The following is a 13479-nucleotide window of genomic DNA, read 5'->3' as shown; positions in this document are numbered from 1 at the left end:
AATTTTCTGGATATTTGAAAATTTTACTTTTTTGTGAAAATATCCACTAAATGAGGGAATAATATGTGTGAGGGTACCCCAGGAGAGTTCCAAATGTGTGTGGGTAGAATATATATCCTACGGGGGTAAAATTGAAAAAAGTTGAAAAAATTATTTTTGGACTTAGTCATTTTTCCGGCGTTTATCAGACTTTCAGTTAGGGGAAATGTCAGTGAGCATTCCGATTTCAGTTCCAGAGTGATTCGCCCAATGAGTCCTTGATATTTAGTCGTTTTCAGCCAATATTTTGGATTTTTGAAAATTTCACTTTCTTGTGACAATATCCACTAAATGAGGAATAATATGTGTGAGGGTACCCCAGGAGAGTTCCAAATGTGTGTGGGTAGAATATATATCCTACAGGGGTAAAACTGAAAAAAGTTTAAAAAAATTTTTTTTGGACTTAGTCATTTTTCCGGCGTTTATCAGACTTTCAGATAGGGGAAATGTCAGTGAGCGTTCCGATTTCAGTTCCAGAGCGATTCGCCCAATGAGTCCTTGATATTTAGTCGTTTTCAGACAATTTTCTGGATATTTGAAAATTTTACTTTTTTGTGAAAATATCCACTAAATGAGGGAATAATATGTGTGAGGGTACCCCAGGAGAGTTCCAAATGTGTGTGGGTAGAATATATATCCTACGGGGGTAAAATTGAAAAAAGTTGAAAAAATTATTTTTGGACTTAGTCATTTTTCCGGCGTTTATCAGACTTTCAGAGAGGGGAAATGTCAATGAGCGTTCCGATTTCAGTTCCAGAGCGATTCGCCCAATGAGTCCTTGATATTTAGTCGTTTTCAGCCAATACTTTGGATTTTTGAAAATTTCACTTTCTTGTGACAATATCCACTAAATGAGGGAATAATATGTGTGAGGGTACCCCAGGAGAGTTCCATATGTTTGTGGGTAGAATATATATCCTACAGGGGTAAAACTGAAAAAAGTTGTAAAAAATTTTTTTTGGACTTAGTCATTTTTCCGGCGTTTATCAGACTTTCAGATAGGGGAAATGTCAGTGAGTGTTCCGATTTCAGTTCCAGAGCGATTCGCCCAATGAGTCCTTGATATTTAGTCGTTTTCAGACAATTTTCTGGATATTTGAAAATTTTACTTTTTTGTGAAAATATCCACTAAATGAGGGAATAATATGTGTGAGGGTACCCCAGGAGAGTTCCAAATGTGTGTGGGTAGAATATATATCCTACGGGGGTAAAATTGAAAAAAGTTGAAAAAATTATTTTTGGACTTAGTCATTTTTCCGGCGTTTATCAGACTTTCAGAGAGGGGAAATGTCAATGAGCGTTCCGATTTCAGTTCCAGAGCGATTCGCCCAATGAGTCCTTGATATTTAGTCGTTTTCAGCCAATATTTTGGATTTTTGAAAATTTCACTTTCTTGTGACAATATCCACTAAATGAGGAATAATATGTGTGAGGGTACCCCAGGAGAGTTCCAAATGTGTGTGGGTTGAATATATATCCTGCAGGGGTAAAACTGAAAAAAGTTGAAAAAAAATTTTTTTGGACTTAGTCATTTTTCCGGCGTTTATCAGACTTTCAGATAGGGGATATGTCAGTGAGCGTTCCGATTTCAGTTCCAGAGCGATTCGCCCAATGAGTCCTTGATATTTAGTCGTTTTCAGACAATTTTCTGGATATTTGAAAATTTTACTTTTTTGTGAAAATATCCACTAAATGAGGGAATAATATGTGTGAGGGTACCCCAGGAGAGTTCCAAATGTGTGTGGGTAGAATATATATCCTACAGGGGTAAAACTGAAAAAAGTTTAAAAAAAAATTTTTTTTGACTTAGTCATTTTTCCGTCGTTTATCAGACTTTCAGATAGGGGAAATGTCAGTGAGCGTTCCGATTTCAGTTCCAGAGTGATTCGCCCAATGAGTCCTTGATATTTCGTCGTTTTCTGCCAATATTTTGGATTTTTGAAAATTTCACTTTCTTGTGACAATATCCACTAAATGAGGGAATAATATGTGTGAGGGTACCCCAGGAGAGTTCCATATGTTTGTGGGTAGAATATATATCCTACAGGGGTAAAACTGAAAAAAGTTGTAAAAAATTTTTTTTGGACTTAGTCATTTTTCCGGCGTTTATCAGACTTTCAGATAGGGGAAATGTCAGTGAGTGTTCCGATTTCAGTTCCAGAGCGATTCGCCCAATGAGTCCTTGATATTTAGTCGTTTTCAGACAATTTTCTGGATATTTGAAAATTTTACTTTTTTGTGAAAATATCCACTAAATGAGGGAATAATATGTGTGAGGGTACCCCAGGAGAGTTCCAAATGTGTGTGGGTAGAATATATATCCTACGGGGGTAAAATTGAAAAAAGTTGAAAAAATTATTTTTGGACTTAGTCATTTTTCCGGCGTTTATCAGACTTTCAGAGAGGGGAAATGTCAATGAGCGTTCCGATTTCAGTTCCAGAGCGATTCGCCCAATGAGTCCTTGATATTTAGTCGTTTTCAGCCAATATTTTGGATTTTTGAAAATTTCACTTTCTTGTGACAATATCCACTAAATGAGGAATAATATGTGTGAGGGTACCCCAGGAGAGTTCCAAATGTGTGTGGGTTGAATATATATCCTGCAGGGGTAAAACTGAAAAAAGTTGAAAAAAAATTTTTTTGGACTTAGTCATTTTTCCGGCGTTTATCAGACTTTCAGATAGGGGATATGTCAGTGAGCGTTCCGATTTCAGTTCCAGAGCGATTCGCCCAATGAGTCCTTGATATTTAGTCGTTTTCAGACAATTTTCTGGATATTTGAAAATTTTACTTTTTTGTGAAAATATCCACTAAATGAGGGAATAATATGTGTGAGGGTACCCCAGGAGAGTTCCAAATGTGTGTGGGTAGAATATATATCCTACAGGGGTAAAACTGAAAAAAGTTTAAAAAAAAATTTTTTTTGACTTAGTCATTTTTCCGTCGTTTATCAGACTTTCAGATAGGGGAAATGTCAGTGAGCGTTCCGATTTCAGTTCCAGAGTGATTCGCCCAATGAGTCCTTGATATTTCGTCGTTTTCTGCCAATATTTTGGATTTTTGAAAATTTCACTTTCTTGTGACAATATCCACTAAATGAGGGAATAATATGTGTGAGGGTACCCCAGGAGAGTTCCAAATGTTTGTGGGTAGAATATATATCCTACAGGGGTAAAACTGAAAAAAGTTGAAAAAAATTTTTTTTGGACTTAGTCATTTTTCCGGCGTTTATCAGACTTTCAGATAGGGGAAATGTCAGTGAGCGTTCCGATTTCAGTTCCAGAGCGATTCGCCCAATGAGTCATTGATATTTAGTCGTTTTCAGCCAATATTTTGGATTTTTGAAAATGTCACTTTCTTGTGACAATATCCACTAAATGAGGAATAATATGTGTGAGGGTACCCCAGGAGAGTTCCAAATGTGTGTGGGTAGAATATATATCCTACAGGGGTAAAACTGAAAAAAGTTGAAAAAAATTTTTTTTGGACTTAGTCATTTTTCCGGCGTTTATCAGACTTTCAGATAGGGGAAATGTCAGTGAGCGTTCCGATTTCAGTTCCAGAGCGATTCGCCCAATGAGTCCTTGATATTTAGTCGTTTTCAGACAATTTTCTGGATATTTGAAAATTTTACTTTTTTGTGAAAATATCCACTAAATGAGGGAATAATATGTGTGAGGGTACCCCAGGAGAGTTCCAAATGTGTGTGGGTAGAATATATATCCTACGGGGGTAAAATTGAAAAAAGTTGAAAAAATTATTTTTGGACTTAGTCATTTTTCCGGCGTTTATCAGACTTTCAGAGAGGGGAAATGTCAATGAGCGTTCCGATTTCAGTTCCAGAGCGATTCGCCCAATGAGTCCTTGATATTTAGTCGTTTTCAGCCAATATTTTGGATTTTTGAAAATTTCACTTTCTTGTGACAATATCCACTAAATGAGGAATAATATGTGTGAGGGTACCCCAGGAGAGTTCCAAATGTGTGTGGGTTGAATATATATCCTGCAGGGGTAAAACTGAAAAAAGTTGAAAAAAAATTTTTTTGGACTTAGTCATTTTTCCGGCGTTTATCAGACTTTCAGATAGGGGATATGTCAGTGAGCGTTCCGATTTCAGTTCCAGAGCGATTCGCCCAATGAGTCCTTGATATTTAGTCGTTTTCAGACAATTTTCTGGATATTTGAAAATTTTACTTTTTTGTGAAAATATCCACTAAATGAGGGAATAATATGTGTGAGGGTACCCCAGGAGAGTTCCAAATGTGTGTGGGTAGAATATATATCCTACGGGGGTAAAATTGAAAATAGTTGAAAAAATTATTTTTGGACTTAGTCATTTTTCCGGCGTTTATCAGACTTTCAGTTAGGGGAAATGTCAGTGAGCGTTCCGATTTCAGTTCCAGAGTGATTCGCCCAATGAGTCCTTGATATTTAGTCGTTTTCAGACAATTTTCTGGATATTTGAAAATTTCACTTTTTTGTGACAATATCCACTAAATTAGGGAATAATATGTGTGAGGGTACCCCAGGAGAGTTCCAAATGTGTGTGGGTAGAATATATATCCTACAGGGGTAAACTGAAAAAAGTTGAAAAAAAATTTTTTTTTGACTTAGTCATTTTTCCGTCGTTTATCAGACTTTCAGATAGGGGAAATGTCAGTGAGCGTTCCGATTTCAGTTCCAGAGCGATTCGCCCAATGAGTCCTTGATATTTCGTCGTTTTCAGCCAATATTTTGGATTTTTGAAAATTTCACTTTCTTGTGACAATATCCACTAAATGAGGGAATAATATGTGTGAGGGTACCCCAGGAGAGTTCCAAATGTGTGTGGGTAGAATATATATAGTAAAGGGGTAACATTGAAAAAAGTTGAAAAAAATTTTTTTTGGACTTAGTCATTTTTCCGGCGTTTATCAGACTTTCAGATAGGGGAAATGTCAGTGAGTGTTCCGATTTCAGTTCCAGAGCGATTCGCCCAATGAGTCCTTGATATTTAGTCGTTTTCAGACAATTTTCTGGATATTTGAAAATTTTACTTTTTTGTGAAAATATCCACTAAATGAGGGAATAATATGTGTGAGGGTACCCCAGGAGAGTTCCAAATGTGTGTGGGTAGAATATATATCCTACGGGGGTAAAATTGAAAAAAGTTGAAAAAATTATTTTTGGACTTAGTCATTTTTCCGGCGTTTATCAGACTTTCAGAGAGGGGAAATGTCAATGAGCGTTCCGATTTCAGTTCCAGAGCGATTCGCCCAATGAGTCCTTGATATTTCGTCGTTTTCAGCCAATATTTTGGATTTTTGAAAATTTCACTTTCTTGTGACAATATCCACTAAATGAGGGAATAATATGTGTGAGGGTACCCCAGGAGAGTTCCATATGTTTGTGGGTAGAATATATATCCTACAGGGGTAAAACTGAAAAAAGTTGTAAAAAATTTTTTTTTAGTCATTTTTCCGGCGTTTATCAGACTTTCAGATAGGGGAAATGTCAGTGAGTGTTCCGATTTCAGTTCCAGAGCGATTCGCCCAATGAGTCCTTGATATTTAGTCGTTTTCAGACAATTTTCTGGATATTTGAAAATTTTACTTTTTTGTGAAAATATCCACTAAATGAGGGAATAATATGTGTGAGGGTACCCCAGGAGAGTTCCAAATGTGTGTGGGTAGAATATATATCCTACGGGGGTAAAATTGAAAAAAGTTGAAAAAATTATTTTTGGACTTAGTCATTTTTCCGGCGTTTATCAGACTTTCAGAGAGGGGAAATGTCAATGAGCGTTCCGATTTCAGTTCCAGAGCGATTCGCCCAATGAGTCCTTGATATTTAGTCGTTTTCAGCCAATATTTTGGATTTTTGAAAATTTCACTTTCTTGTGACAATATCCACTAAATGAGGAATAATATGTGTGAGGGTACCCCAGGAGAGTTCCAAATGTGTGTGGGTTGAATATATATCCTGCAGGGGTAAAACTGAAAAAAGTTGAAAAAAAATTTTTTTGGACTTAGTCATTTTTCCGGCGTTTATCAGACTTTCAGATAGGGGATATGTCAGTGAGCGTTCCGATTTCAGTTCCAGAGCGATTCGCCCAATGAGTCCTTGATATTTAGTCGTTTTCAGACAATTTTCTGGATATTTGAAAATTTTACTTTTTTGTGAAAATATCCACTAAATGAGGGAATAATATGTGTGAGGGTACCCCAGGAGAGTTCCAAATGTGTGTGGGTAGAATATATATCCTACGGGGGTAAAATTGAAAATAGTTGAAAAAATTATTTTTGGACTTAGTCATTTTTCCGGCGTTTATCAGACTTTCAGTTAGGGGAAATGTCAGTGAGCGTTCCGATTTCAGTTCCAGAGTGATTCGCCCAATGAGTCCTTGATATTTAGTCGTTTTCAGACAATTTTCTGGATATTTGAAAATTTCACTTTTTTGTGACAATATCCACTAAATTAGGGAATAATATGTGTGAGGGTACCCCAGGAGTGTTCCAAATGTGTGTGGGTAGAATATATATCCTACAGGGGTAAAACTGAAAAAAGTTTAAAAAAAATTTTTTTTTGACTTAGTCATTTTTCCGTCGTTTATCAGACTTTCAGATAGGGGAAATGTCAGTGAGCGTTCCGATTTCAGTTCCAGAGTGATTCGCCCAATGAGTCCTTGATATTTCGTCGTTTTCTGCCAATATTTTGGATTTTTGAAAATTTCACTTTCTTGTGACAATATCCACTAAATGAGGGAATAATATGTGTGAGGGTACCCCAGGAGAGTTCCAAATGTTTGTGGGTAGAATATATATCCTACAGGGGTAAAACTGAAAAAAGTTGAAAAAAATTTTTTTTGGACTTAGTCATTTTTCCGGCGTTTATCAGACTTTCAGATAGGGGAAATGTCAGTGAGCGTTCCGATTTCAGTTCCAGAGCGATTCGCCCAATGAGTCATTGATATTTAGTCGTTTTCAGCCAATATTTTGGATTTTTGAAAATGTCACTTTCTTGTGACAATATCCACTAAATGAGGAATAATATGTGTGAGGGTACCCCAGGAGAGTTCCAAATGTGTGTGGGTAGAATATATATCCTACAGGGGTAAAACTGAAAAAAGTTGAAAAAAATTTTTTTTGGACTTAGTCATTTTTCCGGCGTTTATCAGACTTTCAGATAGGGGATATGTCAGTGAGCGTTCCGATTTCAGTTCCAGAGCGATTCGCCCAATGAGTCCTTGATATTTAATCGTTTTCAGACAATTTTCTGGATATTTGAAAATTTTACTTTTTTGTGAAAATATCCACTAAATGAGGGAATAATATGTGTGAGGGTACCCCAGGAGAGTTCCAAATGTGTGTGGGTAGAATATATATCCTACGGGGGTAAAATTGAAAAAAGTTGAAAAAATTATTTTTGGACTTAGTCATTTTTCCGGCGTTTATCAGACTTTCAGTTAGGGGAAATGTCAGTGAGCGTTCCGATTTCAGTTCCAGAGTGATTCGCCCAATGAGTCCTTGATATTTAGTCGTTTTCAGCCAATATTTTGGATTTTTGAAAATTTCACTTTCTTGTGACAATATCCACTAAATGAGGAATAATATGTGTGAGGGTACCCCAGGAGAGTTCCAAATGTGTGTGGGTAGAATATATATCCTACAGGGGTAAAACTGAAAAAAGTTTAAAAAAATTTTTTTTGGACTTAGTCATTTTTCCGGCGTTTATCAGACTTTCAGATAGGGAAAATGTCAGTGAGCGTTCCGATTTCAGTTCCAGAGCGATTCGCCCAATGAGTCCTTGATATTTAGTCGTTTTCAGACAATTTTCTGGATATTTGAAAATTTTACTTTTTTGTGAAAATATCCACTAAATGAGGGAATAATATGTGTGAGGGTACCCCAGGAGAGTTCCAAATGTGTGTGGGTAGAATATATATCCTACGGGGGTAAAATTGAAAAAAGTTGAAAAAATTATTTTTGGACTTAGTCATTTTTCCGGCGTTTATCAGACTTTCAGAGAGGGGAAATGTCAATGAGCGTTCCGATTTCAGTTCCAGAGCGATTCGCCCAATGAGTCCTTGATATTTAGTCGTTTTCAGCCAATATTTTGGATTTTTGAAAATTTCACTTTCTTGTGACAATATCCACTAAATGAGGAATAATATGTGTGAGGGTACCCCAGGAGAGTTCCAAATGTGTGTGGGTTGAATATATATCCTGCAGGGGTAAAACTGAAAAAAGTTGAAAAAAAATTTTTTTGGACTTAGTCATTTTTCCGGCGTTTATCAGACTTTCAGATAGGGGATATGTCAGTGAGCGTTCCGATTTCAGTTCCAGAGCGATTCGCCCAATGAGTCCTTGATATTTATTCGTTTTCAGACAATTTTCTGGATATTTGAAAATTTTACTTTTTTGTGAAAATATCCACTAAATGAGGGAATAATATGTGTGAGGGTACCCCAGGAGAGTTCCAAATGTGTGTGGGTAGAATATATATCCTACGGGGGTAAAACTGAAAAAAGTTTAAAAAAAATTTTTTTTTGACTTAGTCATTTTTCCGTCGTTTATCAGACTTTCAGATAGGGGAAATGTCAGTGAGCGTTCCGATTTCAGTTCCAGAGTGATTCGCCCAATGAGTCCTTGATATTTCGTCGTTTTCTGCCAATATTTTGGATTTTTGAAAATTTCACTTTCTTGTGACAATATCCACTAAATGAGGGAATAATATGTGTGAGGGTACCCCAGGAGAGTTCCAAATGTTTGTGGGTAGAATATATATCCTACAGGGGTAAAACTGAAAAAAGTTGAAAAAAATTTTTTTTGGACTTAGTCATTTTTCCGGCGTTTATCAGACTTTCAGATAGGGGAAATGTCAGTGAGCGTTCCGATTTCAGTTCCAGAGCGATTCGCCCAATGAGTCCTTGATATTTAGTCGTTTTCAGACAATTTTCTGGATATTTGAAAATTTTACTTTTTTGTGAAAATATCCACTAAATGAGGGAATAATATGTGTGAGGGTACCCCAGGAGAGTTCCAAATGTGTGTGGGTAGAATATATATCCTACGGGGGTAAAATTGAAAAAAGTTGAAAAAATTATTTTTGGACTTAGTCATTTTTCCGGCGTTTATCAGACTTTCAGAGAGGGGAAATGTCAATGAGCGTTCCGATTTCAGTTCCAGAGCGATTCGCCCAATGAGTCCTTGATATTTAGTCGTTTTCAGCCAATATTTTGGATTTTTGAAAATTTCACTTTCTTGTGACAATATCCACTAAATGAGGAATAATATGTGTGAGGGTACCCCAGGAGAGTTCCAAATGTGTGTGGGTTGAATATATATCCTGCAGGGGTAAAACTGAAAAAAGTTGAAAAAAAATTTTTTTGGACTTAGTCATTTTTCCGGCGTTTATCAGACTTTCAGATAGGGGATATGTCAGTGAGCGTTCCGATTTCAGTTCCAGAGCGATTCGCCCAATGAGTCCTTGATATTTAGTCGTTTTCAGACAATTTTCTGGATATTTGAAAATTTTACTTTTTTGTGAAAATATCCACTAAATGAGGGAATAATATGTGTGAGGGTACCCCAGGAGAGTTCCAAATGTGTGTGGGTAGAATATATATCCTACGGGGGTAAAATTGAAAATAGTTGAAAAAATTATTTTTGGACTTAGTCATTTTTCCGGCGTTTATCAGACTTTCAGTTAGGGGAAATGTCAGTGAGCGTTCCGATTTCAGTTCCAGAGTGATTCGCCCAATGAGTCCTTGATATTTAGTCGTTTTCAGACAATTTTCTGGATATTTGAAAATTTCACTTTTTTGTGACAATATCCACTAAATTAGGGAATAATATGTGTGAGGGTACCCCAGGAGTGTTCCAAATGTGTGTGGGTAGAATATATATCCTACAGGGGTAAAACTGAAAAAAGTTTAAAAAAAATTTTTTTTTGACTTAGTCATTTTTCCGTCGTTTATCAGACTTTCAGATAGGGGAAATGTCAGTGAGCGTTCCGATTTCAGTTCCAGAGTGATTCGCCCAATGAGTCCTTGATATTTCGTCGTTTTCTGCCAATATTTTGGATTTTTGAAAATTTCACTTTCTTGTGACAATATCCACTAAATGAGGGAATAATATGTGTGAGGGTACCCCAGGAGAGTTCCAAATGTTTGTGGGTAGAATATATATCCTACAGGGGTAAAACTGAAAAAAGTTGAAAAAAATTTTTTTTGGACTTAGTCATTTTTCCAGCGTTTATCAGACTTTCAGATAGGGGATATGTCAGTGAGCGTTCCGATTTCAGTTCCAGAGCGATTCGCCCAATGAGTCCTTGATATTTAATCGTTTTCAGACAATTTTCTGGATATTTGAAAATTTTACTTTTTTGTGAAAATATCCACTAAATGAGGGAATAATATGTGTGAGGGTACCCCAGGAGAGTTCCAAATGTGTGTGGGTAGAATATATATCCTACGGGGGTAAAATTGAAAAAAGTTGAAAAAATTATTTTTGGACTTAGTCATTTTTCCGGCGTTTATCAGACTTTCAGTTAGGGGAGATGTCAGTGAGCGTTCCGATTTCAGTTCCAGAGTGATTCGCCCAATGAGTCCTTGATATTTAGTCGTTTTCAGCCAATATTTTGGATTTTTGAAAATTTCACTTTCTTGTGACAATATCCACTAAATGAGGAATAATATGTGTGAGGGTACCCCAGGAGAGTTCCAAATGTGTGTGGGTTGAATATATATCCTGCAGGGGTAAAACTGAAAAAAGTTGAAAAAAAATTTTTTTGGACTTAGTCATTTTTCCGGCGTTTATCAGACTTTCAGATAGGGGATATGTCAGTGAGCGTTCCGATTTCAGTTCCAGAGCGATTCGCCCAATGAGTCCTTGATATTTAGTCGTTTTCAGACAATTTTCTGGATATTTGAAAATTTTACTTTTTTGTGAAAATATCCACTAAATGAGGGAATAATATGTGTGAGGGTACCCCAGGAGAGTTCCAAATGTGTGTGGGTAGAATATATATCCTACGGGGGTAAAACTGAAAAAAGTTTAAAAAAAATTTTTTTTTGACTTAGTCATTTTTCCGTCGTTTATCAGACTTTCAGATAGGGGAAATGTCAGTGAGCGTTCCGATTTCAGTTCCAGAGTGATTCGCCCAATGAGTCCTTGATATTTCGTCGTTTTCTGCCAATATTTTGGATTTTTGAAAATTTCACTTTCTTGTGACAATATCCACTAAATGAGGGAATAATATGTGTGAGGGTACCCCAGGAGAGTTCCAAATGTTTGTGGGTAGAATATATATCCTACAGGGGTAAAACTGAAAAAAGTTGAAAAAAATTTTTTTTGGACTTAGTCATTTTTCCGGCGTTTATCAGACTTTCAGATAGGGGAAATGTCAGTGAGCGTTCCGATTTCAGTTCCAGAGCGATTCGCCCAATGAGTCCTTGATATTTAGTCGTTTTCAGACAATTTTCTGGATATTTGAAAATTTTACTTTTTTGTGAAAATATCCACTAAATGAGGGAATAATATGTGTGAGGGTACCCCAGGAGAGTTCCAAATGTGTGTGGGTAGAATATATATCCTACGGGGGTAAAATTGAAAAAAGTTGAAAAAATTATTTTTGGACTTAGTCATTTTTCCGGCGTTTATCAGACTTTCAGTTAGGGGAAATGTCAGTGAGCGTTCCGATTTCAGTTCCAGAGTGATTCGCCCAATGAGTCCTTGATATTTAGTCGTTTTCAGACAATTTTCTGGATATTTGAAAATTTCACTTTTTTGTGACAATATCCACTAAATTAGGGAATAATATGTGTGAGGGTACCCCAGGAGTGTTCCAAATGTGTGTGGGTAGAATATATATCCTACAGGGGTAAAACTGAAAAAAGTTTAAAAAAAATTTTTTTTTGACTTAGTCATTTTTCCGTCGTTTATCAGACTTTCAGATAGGGGAAATGTCAGTGAGCGTTCCGATTTCAGTTCCAGAGTGATTCGCCCAATGAGTCCTTGATATTTCGTCGTTTTCTGCCAATATTTTGGATTTTTGAAAATTTCACTTTCTTGTGACAATATCCACTAAATGAGGGAATAATATGTGTGAGGGTACCCCAGGAGAGTTCCAAATGTTTGTGGGTAGAATATATATCCTACAGGGGTAAAACTGAAAAAAGTTGAAAAAAATTTTTTTTGGACTTAGTCATTTTTCCAGCGTTTATCAGACTTTCAGATAGGGGATATGTCAGTGAGCGTTCCGATTTCAGTTCCAGAGCGATTCGCCCAATGAGTCCTTGATATTTAATCGTTTTCAGACAATTTTCTGGATATTTGAAAATTTTACTTTTTTGTGAAAATATCCACTAAATGAGGGAATAATATGTGTGAGGGTACCCCAGGAGAGTTCCAAATGTGTGTGGGTAGAATATATATCCTACGGGGGTAAAATTGAAAAAAGTTGAAAAAATTATTTTTGGACTTAGTCATTTTTCCGGCGTTTATCAGACTTTCAGTTAGGGGAGATGTCAGTGAGCGTTCCGATTTCAGTTCCAGAGTGATTCGCCCAATGAGTCCTTGATATTTAGTCGTTTTCAGCCAATATTTTGGATTTTTGAAAATTTCACTTTCTTGTGACAATATCCACTAAATGAGGAATAATATGTGTGAGGGTACCCCAGGAGAGTTCCAAATGTGTGTGGGTTGAATATATATCCTGCAGGGGTAAAACTGAAAAAAGTTGAAAAAAAATTTTTTTGGACTTAGTCATTTTTCCGGCGTTTATCAGACTTTCAGATAGGGGATATGTCAGTGAGCGTTCCGATTTCAGTTCCAGAGCGATTCGCCCAATGAGTCCTTGATATTTAGTCGTTTTCAGACAATTTTCTGGATATTTGAAAATTTTACTTTTTTGTGAAAATATCCACTAAATGAGGGAATAATATGTGTGAGGGTACCCCAGGAGAGTTCCAAATGTGTGTGGGTAGAATATATATCCTACGGGGGTAAAATTGAAAATAGTTGAAAAAATTATTTTTGGACTTAGTCATTTTTCCGGCGTTTATCAGACTTTCAGTTAGGGGAAATGTCAGTGAGCGTTCCGATTTCAGTTCCAGAGTGATTCGCCCAATGAGTCCTTGATATTTAGTCGTTTTCAGACAATTTTCTGGATATTTGAAAATTTCACTTTTTTGTGACAATATCCACTAAATTAGGGAATAATATGTGTGAGGGTACCCCAGGAGTGTTCCAAATGTGTGTGGGTAGAATATATATCCTACAGGGGTAAAACTGAAAAAAGTTTAAAAAAAATTTTTTTTTGACTTAGTCATTTTTCCGTCGTTTATCAGACTTTCAGATAGGGGAAATGTCAGTGAGCGTTCCGATTTCAGTTCCAGAGTGATTCGCCCAATGAGTCCTTGATATTTCGTCGTTTTCTGCCAATATTTTGGATTTTTG

The sequence above is a fragment of the Phyllobates terribilis genome, unplaced genomic scaffold, assembly GCF_046119375.1.
Source record: "Phyllobates terribilis strain yellow unplaced genomic scaffold, ASM4611937v1 Scaffold_16__1_contigs__length_26959993, whole genome shotgun sequence".
Classification (NCBI taxonomy): domain Eukaryota; kingdom Metazoa; phylum Chordata; class Amphibia; order Anura; family Dendrobatidae; genus Phyllobates; species Phyllobates terribilis.
This window is presented reverse-complemented; position numbering follows the sequence as displayed.